Source organism: Talpa occidentalis, unplaced genomic scaffold (genome assembly GCF_014898055.3).
Source record: "Talpa occidentalis isolate TD23 unplaced genomic scaffold, MPIMG_talOcc4v2.1 talOcc4.14, whole genome shotgun sequence".
NCBI classification, from domain to species: domain Eukaryota; kingdom Metazoa; phylum Chordata; class Mammalia; order Eulipotyphla; family Talpidae; genus Talpa; species Talpa occidentalis.
The window spans coordinates 20,494,292-20,521,152 of NW_023601433.1; the positions used below are offsets into that span (position 1 = coordinate 20,494,292).

General features: G+C 41.5%; 2 pseudogenes; one reads left to right on the forward strand and one right to left on the reverse strand.

Moving 5' to 3' along the window:
* Window positions 1-8,485: 8,485 nt before the first annotated feature.
* On the reverse strand, window positions 8,486-9,148 carry LOC119245153 (iron-sulfur cluster assembly 1 homolog, mitochondrial-like; annotated as a pseudogene).
* Window positions 9,149-10,824: 1,676 nt separating this feature from the next.
* On the forward strand, window positions 10,825-11,612 carry LOC119245211 (male-enhanced antigen 1-like; annotated as a pseudogene).
* The last annotated feature ends 15,249 nt before the right edge of the window (window positions 11,613-26,861 follow it).

A 26,861-nucleotide genomic window follows, 5' to 3' on the forward strand; every position in this document is an offset into this window, starting at 1 on the left:
CAGAGGGAGAAAAAGAGAGTAGGTAAGCTATATATTAGCACATAGTGCTGGATGGGGTTTGAAAGTGAATTCAAAATAGGGGAGGTGTTCTTTCCTGGTGGCCCAGGGTTTAAGAAGCAGCACTATGAAGCTATCTGCAGCCACTGAAGCACCATTTTCAGTCCTCCGCCAGCGGCGTGACCCACATGGCACAGCAGACCTTTCTTCATCTCACCTGTTGTTCTCCTCAGCAGTGTATTTCAGTAGATCTGCCTGTTCTACTCCCGACTGTCTTTGCAGAATCCTCTCACACATCCCACCCCCTGCAACTCTGTTCTGTACTCCAGTTCTTGTGTGCATAAATAAATTAATCTTTAAAAAAAATGGGAGGGAAGAGTACAGGAGACTATGTGACTTGGTGGTGGGATTTATGGGGATTACACTTGATAGGAGAAATGAAACTTTTTACCCAAATGAATAGCCATGTAAAATACATATAAGATATATTTTATGTTTTTAAAAATAATTATAATAGTTTGAAAAAAAAACACAGAGTAGTCTTAAGTGCTGGAGCAGATGCAATTACTTATTTGTCTTGATGTCTTCTCCAACATTTCCTTTATCTTATATTTATTACTTACTTTCTCTTTTCTTTTCTTTTTTTTTTTTTTCCTGGCATGTTGCAAGTGATTTTTTTTCCATTGTATTTCAACATTTCTCTTTCTCAGTATTATTTAATGCTAATTTCTCTCAAACTATACTTATATTATTACTTTGTATTTTTATTTCATTTCAGTCTGAAATTTTTTTAAAGATTTATTTATTTATTTATATAAGAATTTGGGTATTCGGCCAGAGGTATGGCTGGGTGAGAGGATTCACCAGAGACAGAGTGGGGAACAGAACAGGCAGACTGACTGAAACACACTGCTGAGGGGAGCAGTGGGTGAGGCAGGAGAGGTCTGCTGCGCCATGTGGATATCTCCCTGTCTGGGGATCAAACACCTGCTGCAGTGGCTGTGGATAGCTTCATAGGTTGTGTCTTAACCCCTTACACCACCATACAGGCCCCAGTCTGAATTTTTTTTTGTTTGTTTGCTGTCATGTCTTCTTTGGTTATGGGTCACCTGACGAGTGTTGTGTCTTTTGCAACATTAGGGTATTTTCTAAGTTTTTTTTTCCCCCTTTTTCTGTTTTTGATTTTCTGGTTTATTTCCAGTGTCTGCAAGGAACATGCTCTGCACAATTTCAGTGTTTTCATTCTGTTCAGACTTGGTTCATCATATACCATATATTCTATTTTGCTTAGTATTTCATTTACAATGTAAATAATTTGTATTCTGCACTTAATCTTTTGTGTGAAATTTACTAGATATGGGTGGTTAAATATATTGTTCTAGGCTTCCATAACACGGGTGGGTTTTGTTTGATGGTTCTAGCAGTTAGTCAACAGGTGTATGAAATCTCCCACCATGTTTTGTTGGTTTGTATATTTCTTCCTGTATTTTGAAGCTATGGTACTTCATGCATTCACGTTTAAGATTATTATATTATTATTCTGTTGTGCCAACCTTTGTCATTTTGAAATGTTCATTTTATGTCTGGTTATAATTTTCAATTGAAAAATTATAACCCTTAGCCATGGTAATATATTTCAGATTTATAAATACTTAGATATAATCTCATGAAAATGAAATTCCTTTTTGATAGGTCGGCTCAATACTGAATAAAAATGTTTGCAGTGACTTCTTAGGCATTTGTAAATCTTATTTCTGCCAGAATCACATCAAAATATAATCAGGATAAACAGGTGAGATCTTCGTGAATAGGACAGCGAGAGAATCCTTCTAGTTAAAGCCCCTTGTAGATCCATTTCACTCTAGAACTGAATCACTTAGGGATCATTTAGAAACCAGAGGACAATCTTGTAGAGAACAAGTGAGTCCACTATTATGTAGTTTCTTTTTTACTTCAGAGTTTTACAAAAGTTAAATATGAGAGACCAAATACCAAGGACTGGAGTAATTTATTAATATAGCAAGTTTACGGAAGCCAACTCAACTACGGACACAGTGAGCAATAGATCAGGTCAAGTTGGCAGCCCAGGTAGGAAAGAGGAGCCTGGCAGCCCCGCAGGCCCCACAAGTTGCAGAGCAGAAATGGCAAGCAGCCCCAAACTGGTAACCCTATTGGACACCAGTGAACCCAGGAATGGATCCTGGAAGCAGCTCTACTACAGTAGGTCCCAACAGACAATAGCAAACCCTGGGACAGTGCTGTGGTTGACCCTGGCAAACTTCAGTGAGCCGCAGGGCATTGCCTGGAAGCAGACCAGATCCAGTAAGCTCAGGAAAGCAGTGGAGCAGACCCTGCCAGGGACACAGACATAACAAGTGTCAACAGAGGCAACAGCAGGACCAAGTTCCCACTGGCTGGAGTCTTATAGCAGCAAGCCAGAGGTACAATGTTCAGAGAGACAGTCCTGCAGATAGCAGAGGGCGTGATTATCCATTGGACAGTAGAAAGCAGTGCAGAATCAACAGGATTGACACTAAGGAGATTTACACTACCTCAGCTTAGCCAGAGGCCCTGGGGTGGTGTAGGGGTGTAGGGTGGGTGGGGAGGAACAGAGGTTGTGTGGAAGAAAACTCCCTTGAAAGAGGAGAAAACCTTGTGAAAGAGTGGGGGTACTCCATATAGGTTAGCTCCCTAGCAAAGATAGTAGCTGAGCAAGCATTCTGATCTGTATGCCCCCTTCTCATTCTCTAGGGCTGGGGCTTACCCTGGGTTTCACTGAGAGCATAGAGACTGCTGAGACTCTCATCCCAAATCCCAAAGAGGAGGGATATTGGGGGCGCCACAAACATAAACAGCCCCACTTCAACACATTCACACCAACATCTGGATCCCTCCAAACCCCTCTGCACCCTGCTGAGTATAGCAACTGCAAAACAGACTGAATACAGAGGTCAGTAAAGGTGAAAATAAATAAATAAATAAATAAATAAATTCAAATGAAACCACAGCACCACCTACTGGAAATGTAAAAATTGTTTAACCCTCTAAAATTTCTGCAAACCTTATTTAAAAACAAAATAAAAATAGATAAAATTGGAATATCTCAAATGGCAAAATGGGCAGACAAAAAATATAACACATGGCAATATGGGACCTTAAGAGAGTATGATGTCACAAGCTTAGGACAACTCTAGAATCCAAACACAGAAAGATGGAAGATTGTATCTCCCTAACAAACAGAATTCAGAAAACTATTTGCTAAAATAAACTAAGAGAGAATAAAACTCAGAAAGGCAAGTCAAAATAATACAACAGAACTCAAAAAGACAAGTCAAAGAAGTACTATAGAACTCAGAAAAGCTAAAACAAAGGAATACAACACAACTCAAAAAATAATGAGCTCAGAAATAAAATCAGTGAACAGGAGGTAGACAATGAAGCTTTAAAAAGAAAATAATAGTAATTCACATGGTAAAGATCGCAATACACTGTTGGTGGTGAAGTGGAAAAAGTCAGGCTGACCTGTTAACTAGCTAAAGTTATGTTAAAACAAAGCCTCAATGTAGACTGGAATTGTCAGGGAAATTGATAAACATTCTCAAGGCCACTCGCCTGACTTATGCATCCCAGATAACTGCTTAGGAATCTCTGCTTCTGTATTCCCTGCTGGCTTTTAGAGTGCAAGTATACCCCTGCTGAGATAATAAGGATTCTGTTGCCTAATTGCTCAGGGCTCAGACTTCGGAGGAAGATCGCCTCTGGGCCTGTGGCAGGGGAAATAGCATCCCTCCTCCTCTCTGAGTGCTGCCTGGTTGCCTGACGGAATTCTGCAGTAAACAGTGGGAATGTGTACTGGTTTAGCCCCTGTGGAAATCAGTATGGAGGCTTCTCAAAATACTAAAAATAGATCTACTATATTATCCCAGAATTACACTCCTAGGTATTTTCTAGCTCAAGAATACATAATCACTAATTAAAAGAGATTCGTGCACTCCTGTGATCATTGCAGCACTATTTACAATAGCCAAGGCATGGAAACAAACTAAATGCCTAATGACAGAGCAGTGGAAAAGAAGATGTATATGTGCAAGATGGAAGACCCCTAAGCTATTAAAAAAAAAAAAAAAAAAAAGTTCTCCAAGATGAGAACTTCACATTTGGGACAACATGAACCAAAGGGGACTATGCTACATGAAATAAAGCAGAATGAGAAAGACAAACGCTGGATGATTTCACCCATATGTGGACTATTGAGAAATGAAACAAAGGAATTGACAAAACCAAACCAAACCAAGCCAGAAATAAAACTGCAGAATTCAGGCCACTAGAAGGTGAGAACTAAGAGGGCAGGTCGGATGGTAAAGGACCATGGGTGCTAGAGCCAACAGAGAGCTTGGTTTTGTTTTCAGATCCAACCAACCACTCTGCCTTTTGATTGGTGAGCCCAGTTAATCTACATTTAGGGTGAATACTGATATATTAGGGTCTGCTACTGCCATACTGCTTTATGGCTCTATTTCCTTTCTCCGTGTTCTGTGGATGTCTTTCTCTTCAGTTTAGATACTATAGTGCCTGTCAACATTTCTTGTAGGGATGGCCTAGTGTGTGCAAACTCCTTCAGCTTCTGTTTATCTGAGAGGCATTTATCTCTCCCTCTTGTACAATATTCTTGGTTGGCAGTTTTTATCTTTAAATATTTTAAATACATCATTTCATTCTGTCCTTGCCCCTCAGAGAAGTCAGGTATAATCCTGATGTGGGTAACTATAGTAGATTATCTGCTTGTTCCCCTGGCTAATTTCAGTATTTTTTGTCTTGAACTATTGTAAGTTTTAAAACTAAGTGTCATGGTGTAGGTATTTCATTACATGTAGGTAACCAAGTGTTCTTTTAATTCACAGACATTTATATTTAGTTCCTTCTCCAGGTTCAGGAGGAAGTTTCCCTCAATCGTAACTTTGAGTAATTTCTTTGTTCCCTTCTCTGTCTGTCCCCCCTTCTGGAATTATTATCAAATTATTTTCATGCTTTCAAATTATTTTCATGCTTCCTTTCCACATGGATCTGCATAATTCTTGAAGTGTCTCTTCCTATTTTTTTCCTTTGTACTTCTCTTTCTTCTTCCACCTGGATTCTTTGGGCATTACCATCTTCAAAGTCACTGATTTGGTCTTCATCTGGCCTAGTACTGCTCCTTAGCTTTCCCTATTTAATCTCCTCTATTTATCTTTTAACATCCAGCATCTCCATTATTTTATTATTTAAATTTTCAATTTCTATCTTCTGTTCATTATCTCAGAACATTTATTTATTTTTTTCTAAGGGTTTTTTTTTTTTTGTATCTTTGATCTGTTTTTCTATGCGTTCTTCCATTTCTCTTAATTTCTTTATTATGGCAATATTGAAGTCTATATATGATAGGAGGAAAAGGCACCCATGTCTTTGTGACTGGATTCTGGAAATCGGTGTGGTGAAAGATTCCATTGAGAACTCAAGGTGCCATGTGTTTTATTTTTGCATCTTCCCATTTTGCTATTTTGTTTCATAAGGGTGTAGAACTTCCACTTTTCCAGCAGATGGTGCTGTGGGGTTTTGTTTAGTTTTGTCTGTAGCTTTTCCGGCTTGATGTTTCAGTGTGTCTTGTGGTAAAAACAGATCTGTATCTGCTGAGTCTGGGGCTGGGCCAGGAGGGGTCCAGCTACTGATGTGTGTGGTGTGGGGATGGCTCGTACCTATGCTAATAGTCTTGTCAAGGTTTCCAGATCCAGTTTGCAGCTGCGCTTTCAGCAGTGCTTCAAGGGATCAGCTGGATTCCTATGGGTGACGGGGAGTTGGGGAGGTGGGGAGGTGGGGGGTGGGGGGGTGAGGAGGAGGTGGGGGGGAGGAGGAGGGGGGGAGGAGGAGAGTGGGGGGGGAGAGAGAAGGAAGCTGAAGGACAGAATCAAACACAGGAGCACAGATTTGAAGGGCCCTGCCACAGGCTCTGTTAGGTTGGCAGTATAAGGTCAGAGTTGAATGTCCAGGAGGTGCTCTAGAGTCAAAGTGCCCCTCTGGAGACCATCCTTCTTGCCATCCTCTGATCCATCTCACCTCACCTTCCCTTTGTACTACTGGGTTTAATTTCACCCTGTCCTACTAATATCTATTATATAATAAACTGCAGGGTACATATACAAAAAGCCCGGTGGTTTTAACTACCAAAAGTCCAGCAGTTTAACTGGCCCAAAACCCCAGCAGCTTAACTGCCCCAAAGTCCCAAGAGTTTTACTGCCAAAAGCCTAAGCTCTGCCCCTCCCCACCCATTAGTACCCTCGGGGTGGAGTTTGGAAAAATCCTTCTACCTTTGAGTTTGTTGTGAGTGCCACCCACTGGCTCAGATGTTGCTCCTCACTATTCCTCTTACAGAACTGGATGCCATTTTAAGTCTGGGTAGCGAGTCAACCATCATATGCACCAGATGGTTATGAAGACTCTAAGGATAGAACTTCACTCCCTGCTCCACTCCCTTCTTCCATTTTCCAGACATGTACCGGAGGGGGGTCCTTTAACTTCGGGCTTGCCAAGAAGATGAACTGAACCCACGCAATAGAATGAGAACTACAGGAAGTCAGTTGTAGATGAACTCTGATGTTTAAAGTGCCTGTATCTTCGATTTCCCTCCCTGCATTGCCTGGTTCTATGGGCCTCCTTCCGTGTGCCCCCTCCCAGCCCATTCTTTTACCTTGCAACTCTTCTAGAGGAGGGAAGTGTTTGCTTTTTATCAGGGCTCCCCCTTTACTTTTTTTCATGCTGACTCAAAGTTCAACTAAAATCCAAGATGAGCTCATTACTTCCCTCACGCCCACCATACAAAATGCCCACAGCTATTTACAGCAGCTGTCTTCCCTCCCCACAACCTGAGTATTTCTATGAAAATTCTCTGGCAGTAACCACTATATGTGCACATTCTGTTCTCTACTCTGCCCTTACTGAGAACAACAGGAGCAGGAAAAGAAGATTATAGCAGGGAGTCTAACATAAAAACAGACTTCTTTGTCAGGCAGAAATATAGATGCCTGTGACACTTTCTGAGTAATACTGTTATAGGGCAGGGAGAGGGGCAGCCCAAAACCCCGCAAACCTGCCTATTCTAAATGGGTTCTGCCATCCGCCGCATCAATACAAAACATAGGAGACTTTAATGGGAAGGAACTTTAATAAAACTAGGAAACAATACAGGAAAGGCAAAGAGTCCATTTTCTAAATGAAGCACCCAAAGTTACCCGTCCCCTCGTGGGTAAAACTCCATCCAAATGGGATTGGCCCAGAGCAAGGCCCCAAAGCCTGCCACAAGTCTAAAGCATCTTCCAGTGGGGACCCACAGAAAAGGGCCAGAAACAACCAGACAAGCCCGGAAGGAAAAGAGCAAAATCAACATCAAGATTAAAGCTGCCATTGTCACCTCCCCATGGGTCTCACCCACATCTGTGTCACCCAGTCCACGACCAAAAGACAAGCGCAGTTTCTTCACGTGTTTCCTGGCTCCATCCTGCTTCCTTCCTCAGTCTCTTCTGCAGCTTCTCCTCTTCCTGCTCAGCTCCACCCTCCCTTGGGTGGGGCAGGGAACCTCCCCCTTTCCTGGGGACCACCCTGTTACAATACCACTCTAAATCCACTCTGGATATAGACACCTGTAAGTATAGGGACTGTGCATAGAGTGAGAGGGAGGAGACCAGTTCCCTTTAACTTCCCTGGGGGGAGGAGGGAGAGGATTTATAATGATCTGAAAATAATGAAACAGTAAGGGGGGGTCTCCCTGGTGGCACAACCAGTTAAGATGCAACCTTTGAGGCTGTCCGCAGCCTCTGCAACATGAGTTCGATCCCTGGCCGGCCAGGGAACCCCCATGGCGTAGCAGACCTCTCCTGACTCGCCCACTGCTACCCTTAGCAGTGTACTTAGGTCAGTCTGCCTGTTCTGTTCCCCGCTCTGTCTCTGGTGAATCCTCTCACCCCCCACACCTCTGGCGTGTACCCCAGCTCTTGTATGCATAAATAAATAAATCTTTAAAATAAATAAATAATGAAACAGTGAGAAGCATATGAAATCAGCCTTATGAAAGACTCAGCATTAAGACACCATTTTGTTCTGTAACTGTGTAGAACCCATAAATCATCCACTAAAACAGAAAAGTTAAACTTACCACTGCTGCATTTGATTGTCGTTGTCCCTATATATTTGAGTCATGCTCTGCCTATGCTCTGGGCTGGACCTACTTTGAGTGTACTCATATTTCTATCACTCTGAGGTCTGGGGTGGACATATAACAGGTTGGGTTATATGGAAGGCCCAGGATCTGGTCTGGATTTATGAGCAATGGTGTCTCATTTTCTATCTTCTAAAACAAATACTTCTGTAATCTAACATACTGGCTTCATTTTCAAGCTACATCACTTTATTTTCCTCAAAAGACAGCCATACATTAAACCTAAACCCCATGGCTTTGGAGTCAACTATGAAAGCTTTCTCCACAGCCATACATTTCTTTGATGTTTAGGTTAAAGAACACAAATTCACTGAATAATTGTATTCAACACAGTTCATTTCTCTTCCTAAAGTGTTAAGTGTCCTTTCTTTTTGAATACTGACCCCATCTTCAACAACTTCATTAGATTCTCCTTTGGTCTTCATATATATTCATATATTCCAGACTATAAGAAAGACCATTACAGCCCCTGGTTCAGACACCAACTTTTTTTTTTTAAAGATTTATTTATGCATACAAGAACTGGGGTACAGGCCAGAGGTGCAGAGGGGCAAGAGGATTCACCAGAGACAGAGTGAAGAGCAGAACAGGAGGAATGACTGAAATACACTGCTGAGGGGAGCAGCAGGTGAGTCAGGAGAGGTCTGCTGCGTCATGTGAGTTGTTCCCTCTCTGCGGATTAACTCATGCTGCAGTGGCTGCTGACAGCTTCATAGTTGCATCTTAACCCCTTGCACCACCAGGGAGGCCCCAGACACCAACTTTTAAACCTATGTGCTCAGGGTTATCTTTAAGAAGTTGTTTTATCTTGTTTACTGCTGAAGATAGCAGGGTGAGGGTAGTCCAGGTGGGCAATACCTTCTTGCTCACCACCCTGACAGTGACCTGGAAGAGTGAGGCAGACATCCTTGTGGTCCCAGAGCCAGGCGCTCAGCTCAGACTGTATCTCCCCCACCCCACCCCCACCCACTTTAGCCTCTATGGACATGTGGGTCTCAATGCCTACCTTTTTTTTTTTTTTAAGATTTATTTATGTATGCGTACAAGAACTGGGGTACAGACCAGAGGTACAGGGGTGAGAGGATTCACTAGAGAGAGTGGGGAGCAGAACAGGCAAATCTACTGAAATGCAATGCTGAGGGGAGCAGCGGGCAAGACAGGAGAGGCATGTGGGCAGCTCCCTGGCCCCGCTGAGGATCAAATTCACACTGCAGAGGCTGCTGATAGCTTCCCTGTGCTACGCTTAACCCCTTGTGCCACCAGGGGGCCCAAAATCCAGGTCTTAAAGAAGGTAAAGTACTGCTCCCTCAAATGGCTTCCAAGAAGCAAGAAGTAATGCCAGTTGCAATGAACGCTATGAATAATTGTGATTTGCAAGGAGTTGCAAACTTTTCCTTTACTCAAGTGTTCTATGCGGTTTTGCTTCCACCTTTAAGAAAAGACCCTTTTTTTTTTTTTTAAATAGAGGCATGTTTTACTTATTTATTTATTTGTTTGTTTGTTTTTGTTTATACATGCGCTGGGTACAGTCAGAAGCACGGGAGGGTGAGAGAATTCTCTAAAACCAGAGCCAGAGCGGGAAGCAGAGCAGGCAGAAGTGTAACAGGGTGGTCTCCAGGAAAGGGGGAGGTTCCCTGCCCCACCCAAGGAAGGGTGGAGCTGAGCAGGAAGAGGAGAAGCTGCGGAAGAAGAGACTGAGGAAGGAAGGAAGCAAGATGGAGCCAGGAGACCTGGAGGAGGCGCATGGAGCCTAGAGACATGTGAAGAAACTGCGCTTGTCTTTTGGTCATGGACTGGGTGACACAGATGTGGGTGAGACCCGTGGGGAGGTGACAATGGCAGCTTTTATCTGGATGTTGATTTTGCTCTTTTCCTTCCGGGCTTGTCCGGTTGTTTGTGACCCTTTTCTGTGGGTCCCCACTGGAAGATGTTTTAGACTTGTGCCAGGCTTTGGGGCCTTGCTCTGGGCCGACCCCATATGGATGGAGTTTTACCCACGAGGGGACGGGTAACTTTGGGTGCTTCATTTAGAAACTAGACTCTTTGCCTTACCTGTATTGTTTCCTAGTTTTATTAAAGTTCCTTCCCATTAAAGTCTCATGTGTTTTGTGTTGATGCGGCGGATGGCAGAACCCATTTAGAATAGGCAGGTTTGCGGGGCTTGGGCTGCCCCTCTCCCTGTCCTATAACAGAAGGACCGAAGTACACTGCTGAGGGGAGCAGCGGGCGGCAGGAGAGGGCTGCGCGCCATGTGGGACCCTCCTCTGGTGGCCAGGGAGCAACCAGGGATTGAACCGGCGCTGCAAAGGCCGCAGGCAGCTTCACAAGTCAGCGCTCAACCGCTGCGCCACCGGGGAGGCCCAAGAAAAGACCCTTTTTACCACTCTCCAACTTTTAAAGATGGCTTCCAATTCCACAAATACAAGCATCTAAATTACCTATAGGATAATTATCAGACAAATATGGTAGAAATTTGCATTATTATCAATATCATCATTCTTAGCATTTTTATAAAGCCATTTTATTCTGAAATTTGAGCTATTATTACTAATGAACATTAAAAAATATTTTAAGTGGGGTTCCACGGCGGGCTCCGAGCGGCCCCTGCCTGGATGGCAGCAGTAGTTCTAGGGGGAGACACCATGGGCCCTGAGCGTATCTTCCCCAATCGCACTGAGGAACTAGGGCCGCAGCAATGCCCTACAGAAGGCACTGGGGATTGGAGCAGTGAGGAGCCTGAAGAAGAGCAGGAGAAAAATGGGGCAGGCCCAGCTGGCTACTCCTACCAGCCCTTGAACCAAGATCCTGAACAAGAAGAGGTGGAGCTGGCACCAGTGGGGGATGGAGAAGATGTAGTTGCTGATAATCCAGGATAGGATCCAGGCTCTGGGGCTTCATTTGCCAGACCCACTATTAAAGAATGAGGATGAAGACGAAGAGGGAGCTACAGCATTCAGCAACCACAGCTCTATTCCCATGGACCCAGAACATGTAGAGCTGGTGAAGAGGACGATGGATGGAGTAAGCCTGCCTGCGCCAGGGGTGCCTACCTGGGCTCGGGAGATATCAGATGCCCAGTGGGAAGATGTGGTGCAGAATGCCCTCCAAGCCTGGCAGGCAACCCCTGCCTGGAAGTGACCACTCTGAGAGCTGCCTTATCTCCCTGCATTCCAGGCCGGAACCAGCACAGGACTGAACACACCCCCGGTTGTCATATGTATCTCCATCCTCCCATCTCCCTTTCCACATCAAGGCAAATCAGACTTCTTCTAAGAGACCCACTTTATTCATTTCTGTACATATGGGGACATTGGCCCAAGCCCAACCCACCGTAGCATGTATCACTCTGTGGAGAATAAAGCACCCTATGTACACACACACACACACAAAAAATTTTAAGTGGGCCAAAGTTCTGATTTTCTGATTTTAGGTATAGGGTCTTTTTTTAAAAGATTTATTTATTTATGCATACAAGAACTGGGGTACAGGCCAGAGGTGCGGGGGGTGAGAAGATTCACCAGAGACAGAGTGGGGAACAGAGAAGGTGGGTTGACTGAAGTACATTGCTGAGGGGAGCAGCGGGTGAGGCAGAGAAGGTCTGCTGTACCAGGTGGGTCAGCTCCCTGGCTGGGATTCTAACTCATGCTGCAGTTGCTGAGGATAGCTTCATAGTGCTGTATCTTAACCTCTTGCGCCACCAGGGAGCACCCCCTCCCCATATATGGTCTTTTTAGGTGTGATATCTAATTACCAAGGGGAACCCAAATCTAAAAACTGTGATAAATCAAGTAGACTAGTCTATGAAACATGTAATGGCTCATTTGTGTTCCTCTCATTATGTCTACCTTCATCTGTTGTGTTAGTGATGTCAACAGCTCAAAGGTCATAAACTTATTATGTGATTTCAACCTTCTGACTATATTCAAAGTTTAACAAAGATTTATGTAGCACCTACTACATAGTAGCACCACAGAAGAGACCAAATATGAGGAAGAAAACTTGCCAAAAGACTAGATCTTAATTATTTGTACCACAGAGAAAAGAAATAAGAATGTGAAGAGGAATTAAGACTACAATGGCAATCATATTGCAATATATAAATGTATGCAATGAACATTGTATATTTCAGACTTACACAATGCTATTTACATAATATCAATAAAAAAGAAAGTGATCGATTTGTTCATAAGATAGAGCAAGAACTGGGACCTAAAGAATCAAAGAATCTACTCAAATAATCTACTCAATCCAATGAGTGGAAAAAGAGAATAGATAGCTTTTAGGATTTTGGAATCAAAGAGCTTACATAAACAGATAACCCTAGGATGAAAAAGAATATGAAAGAAGATAAGACAATGAATTCTGAGTCTAATCTTTCAAAAAGAGCAGTTCGTGGAGAGCCTATTGTGTAACTAGTGGGGAAACAAAAGAAGGGATGAAAGTTGAGAAGGGAAAGCCTGTAGACCCAGAGTCCCTGCCTCCCTGTAAATCTGACTATCAATGCCCAGTTAGATATCAGCAGGGGAAATGCTGTCTTCTTGGGTTCTCGTTTTGTATTCCCCCCTCCCCACCCCACCTTCCTTTTTCAACCTAACCTAATGTAATAGGTATCCAGTTTAAGAGACAAGTAGATTGACATTCATGGTTAATTTATAGATTCATACCCACCAATATGTGACTTTTTCACACAGCTTATATACTATTTTTTTTCATTGTAAACAGTATGAATTTAATCTTTACCTTTTTTCAAAGGTAGTTTTGTTTTTTAGTTTAGTTTCATTTTTTTGCAAAAAGTGTTATAGTACTATTGTGGAACCAAGCTTAGCCGAGGTTTCGCCATTTTGTATATCCTCCACCTTGCTATGTTAGTCCTTGTCCAGCCGCATTCCGGAGATAGTTTCAGCAGTCACAACCCTCACTCCACTTGGTGACGAAAAAGCAGACCACCCCAGCCACCAATGAGGGCAGTCCTATCCATAAATGGGACAGCATCTCTAACCGTCCAATCAGTTTGAAACTAACTGCGCGCGCCAAAATGCCTTTGTAGTAGCCATGAGTAATTGCCAGCTTCTTGCAAAGTTTGCGCCACTCGCGACCCTATAAGATACCCCTGCTTCCTCTGTTCGGGGCTCTCGACCTCTGCCATTGCATCGGTGCGTGTCGAGGGCCCGCTCTCAAGCCCGTAATAAACTCCCTTTTGCATTTGCATCAGCTGTCTTTGGATTCTTGGAGGCTATGCTCGCCGAGTCTGCTGATCTTGGGCACAACACTATCATCCTGGGGATTTTGCTAGGGGAAGAGAATTCTGAAGGATTGCAAAGTCAATCATGTTTTCAGTAAGCTCAAATACCAAAGAACCTAGGGGAAAGACTTGGAAAAAATGAGTTATAAATTATACTTGGGCATAGGATATGAATGATGACTGGTGAGACAAATATCTCATTCCAAAGTGCCCAATGGTACAGAGCATTTGCTAAGCAATTTACCAAGAGAACATAGGTGGCTTCTTGGGCTTTTTGTTTGTAAATAGTATATTAAAGTTCTCTTTGAACAGTTGAAACAGGGCAAAACCAAAGAATACCAAGGGACCCCAAACTATTAAGGAAAAAAGACCCATTTTACTGGTTTTAAGGGTCCAGCCATCTCTACACAAATGAAGAAGACTCTTAGTGTGCTCAAAGATCTTTGGTTGGCTTGAAGTTCTGAGGACATGGAGAGAGAAGAAGGGATTTCAAATAATAAACTCCCAATGAACTCTGAAAATCACCTGTCTTCTCACGGGCAAATGCCCAGCCAATTAGGCTAGGCACAGATAGGGGTGCCTGAGGCCTAAAAGTTTTCCAGGAGCCCAAGGCACCTGCTGGTGCTACAAAAAAAGGGGTTATATGGGTTTCAGAGAGCTGGGACAGAAGAGACCCAAAATTCAAAATGTACAATATGATCCAACATATAATGGATGCCATCATACTGCCTACCTGCCATAGTGCTAAAGTCTCAGGAGCAACCTTTCCATATGTCTGTGCTGCCTCCTGTTCCACCCCAAAATATATCAACTTTGCTTCTTCCGCCTTCCCAGCTCCTTTCCCATTCAGAAATCTCGTTCATGGAATGCTGAGAGTTGTAATCCAAGGAAGGTAAGATGCTGGTGCAACAGGGTGGTCCCCAGGAAAGGGGGAGGTTCCCTGCCCCACCCAAGGGAGGGTGGAGCTGAGCAGGAAGAGGAGAAGCTGCAGAAGAGACTGAGGAAGGGAGCAGGATGGAGCCAGGAGACCTGGAGGAGGCTCATGGAGCCTAGAGACACGTAAAGAAACTGCGCTTGTCTTTTGGTCGTGGACTGGGTGACACAGATGTGGGTGAGACCTGTGGGGAGGTGACCATGGCAGCTTTTATCTTGATGTTGATTTTGCTCTTTTCCTTCCGGGCTTGTCCGGTTGTTTGTGACCCTTTTCTGTGGGTCCCCACTGGAAGATGCTTTAGACTTGTGGCAGGCCTTGGGGCCTTGCTCTGGGCCAATCCCATTTGGATGGACTTTTACCCACAAGGGAATGGGTAACTTTGGGTGCTTGATTTAGAAACTAGATTCTTTGCCTTACCTGTATTGTTTCCTAGTTTTATTAAAGTTCCTTTTCATTAAAGTCTGTGACACTTTCTGAGTAATACTGTTATAGGACAGGGAGAGGGGCAGCCCAAAACCCCGCAAACCTGCCTATTCTAAATGGGTTCTGCCATCCGCCGCATCAACACAAAACATAGGAGACTTTAATGGGAAGGAACTGAATATTATTCTCCACTGTAACCTCCTGATCCTTGATTGGTGCTATTCTACTTTTATCTACAGAGAAAGAATAAGAAGATAAAACAGGACCTCAATATCTTGTTGCCCTTTTTGTGGCTCATTACTGAAGGTCAGTTATAAAAAACTGTTTTGAATTTTGCCTAATCAGGTCTTAAAACTGCAGCATGGAAATTTATAATCATAACTGACCTTTATCTACCTTCTAACGATGAAATTATTTTCTCCAATATAAGAGAATGAATGAATTGGGGCTTTTGGTAAGAGTGCTCTATAATTGCAAAGTATAAGAATCGCCATACAGTTTGTCCTCAGATGGTCAGTTAAGAGAAATTATGGCATCCTTGGAATTATTCTCAAATTTGGTCTGCAGTCCCTACTAAGAATCTGATCCCCTCTCTGACCAGTTAAAATCACAGTGACAAGTAACTTAAGGATGTGCCCATGTCCTCCTAGACTTCTCATTTGCTTCAGAAGGAGGCACACATCACTGTGTTCTGAATACTGACCCCCTAGGCCTAACTTTCCCATCTGCCTGGCCTTGGGGCTCTTTGTGTGCTCCCTAATTTGGGACTTACCTCCTATGAATCTCTTAGCCTCGGGCAACAGCATGCTCTTTAACACTTACTCTTCCTTCATAGATCTCTGCCTTCTATCCAGTTATTGATTCTGATATTTGGGCTCCTAGACCGGGCCAATCCTTGCAATCTGGGGATAGAGATGTTCTCACAACAAAATGGTCAAGACCAGAGTTCGTAATTAGTGAAGTCAGACAACCCAAGGTCATATAAATATCCAAATTAAGGGGAAGGGTGGACATATAACTTGCTGAATGACCTTGTATGTCGTATATTATACATATGAGGTTCATATAGCTGTTAGCTTCAGAACACTAATAAGAGACATACTTTTCAACCCTAGGTCACAGAACACTGCACACAGCCCTTAGAGCACACCCTGGATATGCAGTCACAGAAAAATATGTGCAGTCACAGACCTGCGGCTGGGTCAGCTGTGTTGCTCATGTCCAGAGGACAGCTAGGTGGGTCTATTTAAAACCTGAGCATTAAGAGGCTGCAAGAGGTGTGTAAATTCTAGGGAGTTATCATTTACAAACCCAAAAGCATAGTGTATAAAATTACTTCCATCCCATGGACAAATTTATTCTAAATGCTCAAATATGTTAGGATATTTAAAATAACAAAAATGGTTTGGAAGAATCAAAGACTACTATGGAACTCCAGAAGGAGTGGTGAATAGGGAATTAGAAGGCTTGGTTGTAGAACTCGCTCAGGCACTGATCTGCTAAATTCTCAATTGCTTTGCCTGGAAGTAGGTGGGAAGATAATTCTATATATCACATTAATAGCCCTTCTAGCCCTGAATGAGTCTTTGACTTAGAGATAAAATCACAAAGTTAGAAAGGATCTTAGAAGTTAACTTAATTCAGTCACTAACCCCTCAGGGACTTGGAGGACAACCTCTTCCAGGCCAGCCCACCCCTTTTCCAAAGAGCTTTTATTAGGAGAAAGGAATCCTTTTTCTTTCTCTATATTTTCTACCAAGGCAAGAGTACCTTCTTTCTTCTATTCGGAGCACCCTACTTCTATTAATACAGCTTGCGTATGATTTAGCATTTGAAGAGATGTCACAGCACCTCATTTAATTACATTGATCTTATACTCTTTTTCACATGTGTGGACATTAAGCAACACCTCTTATATTCTCTGTTGTTTAGTTGGATTTTTTATTCAAACTACAGAACCTTAAACTTCACCTCTGTTGAATTTTATTGTTAGTATTAAAGGAGCCTATCAGAAAAGTCCATGGCAAAAAGAGATCAGTAATGGATTTTCAAGGAAAAGGAAATAAGAAATAAACCAGAGAAACAAAAAAGTTAACTAGGAAGCCTAGTTGAGGGTCTTTTACACTAAGAGAGGAGAGCAAAACTTGCATTTACTTTGCTTCTTTTTAAACCCCAATAAATCAACATGACAGAATTTTTTTATTTTTTTTCATAAATTATTTTATTTTATATAATTCTTACATCATTTTTTCATTTCTGCATAATGTATGCATTTTCATTGTGGTTATATTCCCCTTACAATTCCCACCCTCTTTTTCTGACCCTAATCCCTCTTCTCCTCCCTCCCACCCCCACTGTAGTGTGTCTCTCTAGTCTATAGTTGCTTGTTGATTTTGATTTTTACTTTGTTGCAATTAGTCTTTTTCCTGGTCTCTTATTTAGGTTTTCTAAATTCGTGCTATGAGTGAGACCATCTGGTATTTTTCTTTTTCTTTCTGGTTTATTTCGCTGAGCATGATCCCTTCCAGCGCCATCCATGTTGCTGCAAACTGCATGAGTTTATCTTTTTTGATTGCTAAGTAATATTCCATTGTATATATGTACCACATCTTCTTGATCCAGTCATCTATTTTTGGGCATTTGGATTGTTTCCATAGCTTAGCTATTGTAAATAGTACTGCTATAAACATAGGGGTGCAGGTCCCCTTTTGAATTGTTTCTGTGTCCTTTGGGTAAATACATAGGAGTGGAGTTGCTGGATCATATGGAAGCTCTATCTGTAGTAGGTTAAGAAATCTCCACACAACTTTCCATAGTGGTTGGACCATATTGCAATCGCACCAGAAGTGCAGGAGAGTTCCTTTTTCTCCACATCCTGACAAAATTTTTTTTTAACCTAAAGAGTATGGAAAGGTGGTAACAGCAATAAAATTTCAGAAACTGCAAAGTTGATAGACAAATGGTAACTAAGCACATCTGAGAAAACTGGTTAGCAGTGAGGAAGTCAAGAAACAACTCAATGTGTACCCCTAAAGTCCTAAAAGAACCAGGAATTTATGGCTTAATTAATTAATTACTAGAAGTGAAGGGGAAGGCTAAAAACAGAATGACTGGATGAGGTTGTTTAAAGAAAACTCCTAAAGCATTCCCATCCTATTAGTAAGAGGCGTATTATCTGGAAAATAAGACACTGTTTAGGGTTGCCATATTGTTTTCAGGGGATTATAGGGAAAATTTTCAGCTCAGTCTTGTTCTAATAGACAAAATATTAGACTTTTTCTGTACAGAATCAGCCTAGCCCAAGAGGAATGACCTAAGAATTCAAATTCTAAGTGTTCCTCAATGTCAAGCCTTGGCAGATCAACATACCATAAAGCCCACAAACAAGGCATTCCCACACATTCAGAGCTTCCAAATAACCTACAAGGGAGATGCAAAGCATCCTTCTTATACATCAGTAGACTTTCAAGGCTCATCAAGCATGTAAGGAAAATTTCCAGCATGAAAAACAGATCACAATGAACAAACAGAAAAAAAAATATCAACTTGAAGGAAACAAACTCTAGAGCAGACAGGCCATTGCAAAACTATAATAACTTTGGAAGGATATGATATTTTCATGAAATAAGACTACTTGGAGACCACTGGGAGAAATTAAAATCTCAGTAAGATCTTTGGAAGAAAGAGTTGAAGAAATTTGCCCAAAAGCAAAGAAAAATTACAAGTAGAAAACAACAGAAACTCAACAGCTAGGACCAAGTTCAGCCAAAATATCCAAACCTCAAGAGACTCTAATTCCAAGGGCATCTGGGGGAATTCTTGATCATGATAAGGGAATATGAAATAGTTCCTAAAAAGAAAGAAAAAATAAAAGAAAAAAACAATAGCCAGTGGGGAAACAAAACAATTCAGGTAACTACATAAGTTTAAAACCAATCTTCCATTGGCCTGTAGCACCACAGTTCTTAGCTTACCCAAAATGAGGAGGACATGCTCCCAAGGGTTCCTTGAAGAGTTCATTCTTGTACAATAATTAGGTTTTTTGTTCATTTGAGTGTCATTTAGAACCTGCCATATTCAAAAAAAAAGAAAAAATTTCCCCCAAAAAAACATTATAATATGTTCAGAAAGAAACTGAACAGTTTGTATGTATGGTTTTCTTTACTTCCCATAAAAAAAGAGACTTCTACTGACTGGAGAAAAACAGGGCCTGAGTAGGAAAAGAGTACAATATCCTGATATGTTAAAATAACATTAAGAAATTTTTGGTGTCAAAAGAATGATATCCGAAGTATATATTTTGAGGCCATCCTTTTTCAGAGGAAAGAATACTATGCATATGTAAATGCTTAGAGAAAGTTAGATTATTTTTTTAAGCTACATAGATGAAGCTGGTATTGTGTGATGCACTGATGTGTCAGCTCTATGACAAGAACCACTTATTGCAAGAGTTTAAAATATAGTCAAAAAGTAACCTACCGACAGTGAATGCCTGACCAGCAATCACTTACATAATGCTAAGAACATATTATTTTTCACAAGAAAAGGTGATTCCTTTTCTAATCTGTTAAATACATTGATGGCTTTTTTAAAAAAGATTTATTTATTTATTTATCTATCTATCTATTTATTTATTTATACAAGCACTGGGTACAGTCAGAAGCGAGGGTGAGGGAATTCACCAGAGCCAGAATGGGGAACAGAACAGGCAGACTGACAAAATACACTGCTGAAGGGAGCAGCGGGCATGGCAGGAGAGGTCTGTGCACCACGTGGGACCCTCGCTAGTGGCCGGGGATTGAACCAGTGCTGCAGAGGCTGCGGGCAGCTTCGCAGCCCAGCACTCAACCGCTGCACTACCAGGGGAGGTCCTACATTGATGGCTTTTAAGCACAACTTTATTACTGTGAATCTCTTTCACTTAAACTTATTTCTGACAATTGGCACCTCAACTCTTTGAAGAGATCCTTATACTGATGGACTCTTAAACTAATTCATAGGAACTGAGAGCCATTTTTTCCTGGTCACAGCAATGAGAACAGATTGAGAATCATGTCCCAGAATGGCAAGAGCGCTTTACTACCACCTCAATTTCTGACTTTCAATGCATTTTCGAGGGCATAGAAGTGCTTAAATGCAAATGGGAAGAAAAATAACTTGTTTTGGCATTCCTAAACCTACAGCAGGTCTTTCTGGATCCTAAGAAAAATCTCAATTTCAATTTTCAACAATTCATTTTCATTCAATGCTACAGATATTTCCACTAACCACAAGTATGAGTGAAGTTTGATGAAATGCTTATACAGGTCGAAACAGACTTGAAAATCATTCATATTCATCCATGAATATTTATAGAACAACTGCATGCATAGTGCTATATTAAACTCCAATACAACGAAGTCCCAGCTATTAAGGATCCTTTGGGTCAGTGGGGAAATAAGATAACCACATATGCCAACTGAAATAAAAGGATGAGGTCATGTATCATTAAATGATAAATGAATGGAGCAGTGTAAGTCATTATCAACATTTGGAGAAAGGAGGTAACATAGAGGCATTATTTGGTGGAGTCAGTTGCCTAAGTTCAAATCCCAGCTCTGCTGGACTTGCCAGCCCTACAACATGAAGCAAATTTACCTGTCTTTGCCTCCATTTCCTATCTGTAAGGAGCCAATGTGGGGATGAGGAATGGTATGAAAGCAAAAACTGATATTTTGCCTCATTTCCATTCCAAATATGATTAAATCTTTTGCATTCCATAGTCAGGGGAAAAAACATTTTGAATTTGAGATAAACCAAAAATATAGTTACCTTGACTGAATCCGCTCCTCCAAAAATAAAATCTTAAACTCTTCCCATAAACTCCCTTAACAAAACAATTTTATTTCTTGTTTTTGCTATGCTGGTATCTGAAGATATGTCTTTATATTTTTTTTTTAAGATTTTATGTATTTATTTATTTATACAAGCCCTGGGTACAGTCAGAAGTGCGGGAGGGTGAGAGAATTCACCAGAGCCGGAGCAGGGAGCAGAATAGGCAGAAGGACCGAAGTACACTGCTGAGGGGAGCAGCGGGCGGCAGGAGAGGTCTGCGCGCCATGTGGGACCCTCGCACTGCAGCCGGGGATCGAACCGGCGCTGCAGGGGCAGAGGCTGCGGGCAGCTTCGCAACCCAGCGCTCAACTGCTGCGCCACCGGGGAGGCCCGGAATATGTCTTGACTTTGGGTCTATGATAATCACATGAGAAAATGGAACAGGTATGTAACTTGGTAACCTTGGTAACGCCTAGGTTTCAGCCCTTTAAATACTTCTGTTTGTGTTTGCTAAGTCAGACCTCTGAAACCCGATTCTCCTGCAATCTTTGCAAGTAAACTTTTCTTTTTCTAAAACCTTCTACACCAGAGTCTTCCTTTGACAGTAACAATAGTACCTTCCTCCTAAGACACCATTGTGAAGATTAAATTGAGTGAATATCTATAAAGTACCTAGCACAGTCTTAAGCTTTTGATAAATGACAAAGAGGATAAAACTTCCCAGAAAGAGCAGAAAAATGGAGGAGATTTAGCTGGAATGAGGGAATGGTTTGAGAACAAACAGATCCTGGTGTGACTGAAGAATACTGGACACCTTCCTTGGATGGAACAAAGGATTTCCTTTGAGCAGAGAGAGAGTGGAGAGACAGAAAGGAGGAAACACTGTTGGGAGTATTCTTTTGGAATTACATATTGAAGGGCATGTTCTTTTTGGTGACGATAATGGAGACTAAATGACATGTTTGTGGTCAGTGACTTGACTTGACCACCACTCTGCTGTTAGAAGTCCTTTCTTCCAGAAATCTGAGGGAAGCCAGAGGCCCTGGTAGTCCTGGAACCATATTTGAAGGTTTACTTTATTTTGCAAGCTGCCTTTGCTGAAAATGAAACACCATTGCTTCCTGCCTACTCACTCCTACTCCCATAATGTCAATGGTTGCTGTTTCCTGGCAATTGGCTCAGAGGCCACAATTGAAGCTATTTTATAGAACAATTAGAGAAATCACAGTTAGCTTCTTTAGTATATGTTAATAGCCTTTTTCTCCTGCCTATCTCATTTATTGGCGGTCAAACCACTTCAGCTCATCTTAAAATTTCTGCTAGCATATTGTGGACCATGCAACTTTCATTTTAGTACTGGTTCTAGAACACCTCTGCCACTGATCATAACACTAATCAAGAAACTGAAATTGTTTATGGGCCAGTCTAGAGAAATGCTCTGTAAACTATATGTCTGAAGCTAATTTTCTTTTGATTCTGCACCTTGTCGTCTAGCTTCTGAAATTCTAAGCTTTCTTCTTAATTTGATTTTTTAATTAAAATTAATGCATCAGGGCCTCCCCGGTGGCGCAGCGGTTGAGCGCTGGGTTGCGAAGCTGCCCGCGGCCTCTGCGGCGCCGGTTCGATCCCCGGCTGCTCCCCGGCCACCGGAGGAGGGTCCCACATGGCGCGCAGACCTCTCCTGCCGCCCGCTGCTTCCCTCAGCAGTGTACTTTGGTCCTTCTGCCTGCTCTGCACCCCGCTCTGGCTCTGGTGAATTCTCTCACCCTCCCACGCTTCTGACTGTACCCAGTGCATGTATAAACAAAACAAACAAATAAATAAATAAATAAAACATGCCTCTATTAAAAAATAAATAAATAAATAAAATTAATGCATCATGTGCAGGAAACAAAGCGTTTTTATATTTTTCTGCCAGTTTTACAACCTTTGCCTTCCTACATCTTTAACCAAATCTTAACCTTCTCCTCCTTAGTGTTTTTCTGTATCTCCCAAGGAGTCCACAAACTTTGTAGATGTGCTTTAAGGAATGTAATTATTTATCTATAGCAGTTCCAATTTACCTGATGGATAGACTAAAACATTTAGTGGGTAGGGTTTTGGGAAAAGAGCTTTCAGTTCTTCTCCTGACCTTGACACTACCTCATTGCATGCTCTCCCTATGCTCACTAAGGTGACACTATGCTCACCAAGCCTGAGTTTTCTTGTCTATAAAACAAGAGGGTTGAACTATATTGACCAGACAATAGGTATTGACCAGACAATACCTAAGATCCTTTACAGCATTAAATTCGTTAATTTATGATCTCATGTGCATCTAATTAATCAATGTTCTTGAAGACCATATTCTGTGGGCTATACTGACTGTGATGCAAAGCTTCTAACTAAATTCCAATGTTCTCAGCTTCCTGGTATGTGTGTGGTTTTATGTAATCCCTACCCCTTTGGGGCTCAATCTCATGACTTGCTTCTAACCAAAAGAATACAGCAAAGGTAAATGGGATGTCACTTTATGACTAGGTGTAATACTGCAATGTAATATGTTGCTAACCACGTGGAGTGAATACAGACTCCACAGATGCAACAGCATAGTGTCCAGCAAGACTGCCTGTACTTCCTGCATTTCACTTGCCAGTTCATAAGTTTGGAGCTCCCCAGCCACTGACATTCCTGAGCAATTATCTACAAATCCTCCTTAGGTTCTGTCTCACTACTCTCTTAGGTTCAATATTTCACTAGAACCACTCACAGATTTTGGCAAAGTTGTATTTACAATTACTATTTTATTGTAAAGGAGTCGAATTAGGACCAGTCAAATGAATATATAAGGCAAAGTTGGGGGGGGGGCGCTCCCAAATGCAGAGTTTCTGTGTCTTTTCTCTATGAAATCAGGTCACATCAACCTCTTTGAACATCAATGTGTTTACCAGTCATTAAGCAACCTAGATTAAATCAGGCAAATGAATTTTCTATGGTAATGCCAATGAAAAATGAGATGAACCTGACTGAGCAGAGAACTACCAGCATGGAGAGATGAAGTGACTTCCCTTAGACCAAATAAGTAGTACAGTGAAGATTTGAATTCCCAGTGGCCAGACTCCAGACTTACTACATTAAAACACTAAGTTACATTGCTTCACAAAAAACTCAAACTGCAAAGCCACAGGATAATTGCCCACGGTCCCTTACTATCAAAGAATTTCTCCCTCTCAAGTTTTTAACTTTTATTTATTTATATGTTCTTGTTACTATACATATATATATATGTATAGTATATATATGGAGAGAGAGAGAGAGAGTGTCTCAATAATTCTGCAACACACTAATAAAATCAAAATTTGTAGGGTCTCCCTTGCCCTAAAATCATGTTGGCAGCTCCCAACTCTAGTATTGAATAAACCCCGGTTGAGTACATCGCTGTGAACTGTCCGCAGCCTCTGCAGTGCAATTTCCATCTCAGTGGACCATGGAGCTACACACATGGCATGGCAGACCTATACTATCTCGCCCACTGCTCCCCTCAGCAGTGTATTTCAGTCAGTCTGCCTGTTCTGTTCCCTGCTCTGACTCTGGTGAATCCTCTCACCCTCCCACACATCTGGCCTATTCCTCAGTTCTTGTATGCATGAATAAATAAATCTTTAAAAAAATCAAAATTTTTAAAAAGCAAATAAAATCCAGTGTGGAAATCTGAATGATAAGACTATAAGGACAGAAAAAATAGAATGAATCTAAGAGGGTTTATTCAATACTAGAGTTAGGAGCCACCAATATGATTAAAAGTTCAAGATTCTAGGACAGAGGAAAAAGAAAAAAATATATATATATAATATATTACATGATTCACAGTGATCTTACAAAATTAGTTACATAGGAAAAAAAGCAACTATTCCTTATTTTAACCATAAACAGTTTTCCTATGGGCTCTCACAAAGGAAACACTTTATTATATAGTCATCAATGGTCACACAAACATCAATAAGGGATGAAAACAATTATTAGCTGGCTTCCTGTTGATGGCTGGATATATGCACAGATTTTAGCACTAGAAAAATGGATTGCAATGTATAACTTCTTTCTCTCTTGCTCTCTGTCCCTCCCCCCTTTTTAAATTTTTCTACTTTCTCAACACTATTTTTATTCCTCCTACTCTTTGATAACCTGCTGTTTGGTAATTTTAACAGTAGAGAAAAAGCTGTGAAATCACTATGACAATTACTGTTATCAGAATGAGGAAGAAGAGGGAAAGGAGGAAGTAGTTCCCTAAATAAATCAACTGCCTCCATTTTGACAAACTAACCCTCTTCCTTAAATGTACACTTCACATTCTGCTATTCGGCTAGTCAAATTTTAAATGTGCTATTAGGACACAGTAGATTCCAATACATATATTTTCCTTTCACATTTGCAACATGATCCTTTTAAATGTCTTTGCTTTGTAATCTAAATTCCATGACACTATCAACAGCCCAGCTGGGAAATGTCCTGCCTCATGCAGCTATTTGAAGTCTCTGGCTAAGCTATTGGAACACTCATTATTTTCTGATCCTAATGACCTTATAAATGAAGACATTATATGATTATGGAAGAACTATTAAAAATAATATCAAGAAGCCAAGGGATATAAAACAAAGACATGAGTAATTGCTTAGGTCTGTAATTATTAAATGTTTGATATCCATAAAAGGCCAAGCACTTAAAGTGAAGCAGGATAAGGCAAAACACTGTACAACTTGTTCCCAGAATGTCCTTTAGCAGATCAATTCCAATGGTTAGCCATCTAATTTCCATGTGGTTGTTAGAATAGACAAGTGATTTTCTAGGGTAAGGACCATCACTACCCCTCCGCATAAGAGGGACTTCTCAGAACTAAGGAGGGAACTAAGTAAACTGACATCACATTATAATGTTATATTACAATTTTACACAAGAAAAATGCAAATTTTCACTGTAAAAACTTCTGAAATTAATGCGCAACAAGATCTTGTTTGAAGAGAAGATAGTGATTCTCAAGGTCATAGAGGGTAGGGCGTTGAGGGCATGCTTCTCAGGACAGGACCTGAAATTTCTGTCATTATCAAAGAAGGCATGAACTTAAAAGTTGAGAAACATCATACCAGACAATGGACAGGTCTGATTCAACTTACTCTCCTCAGTTTATAATCCCAGTTACACAAGACTCTAGGACAAACAAAAAGTCTAATCTATGATGACAGAATACATATCACCGGTTGCCTGGAGCCACCAGTGTGGGGAGTGAGACTGACTAGGAAGAAGCCCAAAAGTACCTTCCGGGATAATGAAACATTCTATACCTTGATTGTGGTGGTGGTTGCACATGTACATATAGTCAACATAACTCATCAAACTGTACAATAAAAATGTGTGCACTTTACTGCTTGTAAATCAACCCTCTATAAAACAGATTTCAAAGGGAAACAACATATTCAAAACAAAACTCATAACCCCTGACCCCTAAAATGTTCCTTCCAGTTTTCCCCATTTCAGAAAACATCTACTGTGCTCTTTGATAGCTTCATTTTTTTTTTTTAAATAAGCTTCCTCAAGGAAGCTTGGCCCGAGCCAGACTTTTTTTTTTTTTAAGGATTTATTTATATATGTACAAGAACTGGGGTACTGGCCAGAGGTGCAAGAGGATTCACCAGAGACAGAGTCAGGAACAGAACAGGTGGATTGACTGAAATATACTGCTGAGGGGAGCAGCAGGCAAGTCAGGAGAAGTCTGCTGCACCATGTGGGTTAGCTCCCTGGCCGGGGATTGAACTCATGCTTCAGTGGCTGCGGATAGCTTCAGAGGTTGCACCTTAACCCCTTGCGCCACCAGGGAGGCTTGATGTCTTCAGATCTTCTTGTCATCTTTGACTCCTATGTTTTCTTTCTTTCACCTATATTTGAAAGATAGCCTAAATCTGATCTCTTCTTATTACATTCCCCTTCTGGTCCCCTTCTGGTCCCCTTCTGCATGAGCATCTCTCTCACAATGCAAGAGCCTCCTAAATGATCTCCTTACTTCCACACCCCCTGTCCCACCACCACCTCCAACACCCCTTGCTCCTCAGCCCCAGCTCCTCTACTATTATCCTCACCATATTCTGTTTACAATGTATCAACTAGTGTTACTCCTCTACTCAAACTCCCTAGTAGTTTCCTTTCTTATTCACTGTATTCTCCCCCCCCCACAAAAA